The sequence below is a fragment of the Penaeus japonicus genome, unplaced genomic scaffold (genome assembly GCF_977035675.1).
Source record: "Penaeus japonicus unplaced genomic scaffold, GWHDUDI00000001_assembly GWHDUDI00000035, whole genome shotgun sequence".
NCBI classification, from domain to species: Eukaryota; Metazoa; Arthropoda; class Malacostraca; order Decapoda; family Penaeidae; genus Penaeus; species Penaeus japonicus.
The window spans coordinates 8,195,796-8,198,295 of record NW_028234437.1 but is presented as its reverse complement, the minus strand read 5'-3'; positions in this window follow the sequence as shown (position 1 = coordinate 8,198,295).

The window sequence follows — 2,500 nt, the reverse complement described above, 5'->3', positions numbered from 1 at the left end:
TGATAACAATAACAGTAATAATAATAACAGCAGTAATAGCATTACTAGTATTAATCATACCGATAATAACAATAAAAATGATGATGATTAGTAAGTACTAATTACAAATGTATGGACTAATGATAATAACTTTAACCATAGCAAATGTAATCATCTTTTAGTGTCACAAGTTGTTTAAAATGAAAGAGAAAGGAGTTGTGGCGGCCGCAGAACAGCAACAGCGAAAAACCTTCGCCCATTTCGTACAATTTACACTTTATCTAACAACAACTTTCCCGCTTAGTCATTGGGTAATATCCGAAAGTATTTATCCATTGAGTTTTCACTGCTTTATGCTAGTCGCCAAAATCGTCAGTAAAAATAAACATATGCTTATACAGGACACTACTAAAAAGGTCACTTATCCTCGGGGAGAATTTTATATCTCGCTCCTGCGTGATCATCTCGAGCGCCCAGCTGGACGCCTTCAAGACACGCATAAGTCATCGTGATTCTTCCGCGTGTGATTCTCGCCGCTAGTTGTATTTAGTGTCTTTTACGTCTATTCATCTCGTTCTGCCAGATCCAGTAAGCCTCTTTCTGACAATTAAACATTTTTTGTCAATTAGTAACGTCATTAAACTTTTGCGAGAGACCCTTGTTTATGGCTATGTCACGCTATTAAGATGTGCGACTCTTTTAAAGGATTACGAGGAGCCCCGCGGTGAAGTTCACGCTCCGAAACCACCTCCATGTTGCAATGTTTGTATCATAGAGTGTTTATAACTAGGGCCCCGTGACTGGTCTCGATGTATCTTTGGATTATTTTCCATTAAATCATTTTACTTTTTATATTTAATTTTCTGTTTAGATATTACATCATTTTAAAAAAATAAATGTGGGGAAATATGTCCTGCAACTGATGGGTATCTTGCGGCTTCTCTTTGTATTTGAATAGTGTCGCTACTTGAGGAAGGGGGGGAATAAAAATAAATAAATGAAAAAAAGCTACTAATTTTCTGCTCAGTCTTCTATCCTCCTACAGATGAAAAACAAGACCGATTCATAAAAATGTCCTTCCCAACAATATAAAAAACGCTAACTCTACCCTTATTAGCATTTTTTTTCTGTCCGAGATTCAGCAGGAGAGGAAACGGAGAGCGTCGAAGAAGCAGGAGGGGAAACGGAGAGCGTCGAAGAAGCAGGAGGGGAAACGGAGAGCGTCGAAGAAGCAGGAGGGGAAACGGAGAGCGTCGAAGAAGCAGGAGGGGAAACGGAGAGCGTCGAAGAAGCAGGAGGGGAAACGGAGAGCGTCGAAGAAGCAGGAGGGGAAACGGAGAGCGTCGAAGAAGCAGGAGGGGAAACGGAGAGCGTCGAAGAAGCAGGAGGGGAAACGGAGAGCGTCGAAGAAGCAGGAGGGGAAACGGAGAGCGTTGAAGAAGCAGGAGGGGAAAAGGAGAGCGTCGAAGAAGCAGGAGGGGAAACGGAGAGCGTCGAAGAAGCAGGAGGGGAAACGGAGAGCGTCGAAGAAGCAGGAGGGGAAAAGGAGAGCGTCGAAGAAGCAGGAGGGGAAACGGAGAGCGTTGAAGAAGCAGGAGGGGAAAAGGAGAGCGTCGAAGAAGCAGGAGGGGAAAAGGAGAGCGTCGAAGAAGCAGGAGGGGAAACGGAGAGCGTCGAAGAAGCAGGAGGGGAAACGGAGAGCGTTGAAGAAGCAGGAGGGGAAACGGAGAGCGTCAGGAGGAAACGAGAGCGTCGAAGAAGCAGGAGGGGAAACGGAGAGCGTCGAAGAAGCAGGAGGGGAAACGGAGAGCGTCGAAGAAGCAGGAGGGAAACGGAGAGCGTCGAAGAAGCAGGAGGGGAAACGGAGAGCGTCGAAGAAGCAGGAGGGGAAACGGAGAGCGTCGAAGAAGCAGGAGGGGAAAAGGAGAGCGTCGAAGAAGCAGGAGGGAAACGGAGAGCGTCGAAGAAGCAGGAGGGGAAACGGAGAGCGTCGAAGAAGCAGGAGGGGAAACGGAGAGCGTCGAAGAAGCAGGAGGGGAAACGGAGAGCGTCGAAGAAGCAGGAGGGGAAACGGAGAGCGTCGAAGAAGCAGGAGGGGAAACGGAGAGCGTCGAAGAAGCAGGAGGGGAAACGGAGAGCGTCGAAGAAGCAGAAGGGAAACGGAGAGCGTCGAAGAAGCAGGAGGGGAAACGGAGAGCGTCGAAGAAGCAGGAGGGGAAAAGGAGAGCGTCGAAGAAGCAGGAGGGGAAACGGAGAGCGTCGAAGAAGCAGGAGGGGAAAAGGAGAGCGTCGAAGAAGCAGGAGGGGAAACGGAGAGCGTCGAAGAAGCAGGAGGGGAAACGGAGAGCGTTGAAGAAGCAGGAGGGGAAAAAGAGAGCGTCGAAGAAGCAGGAGGGGAAACGGAGAGCGTCGAAGAAGCAGGAGGGGAAACGGAGAGCGTCGAAGAAGCGGGAAGGGAAACGGAGAGCGTCGAAGAAGCAGGAGGGGAAACGGAGAGCGTCGAAGAAGCAGAAGGGAAACG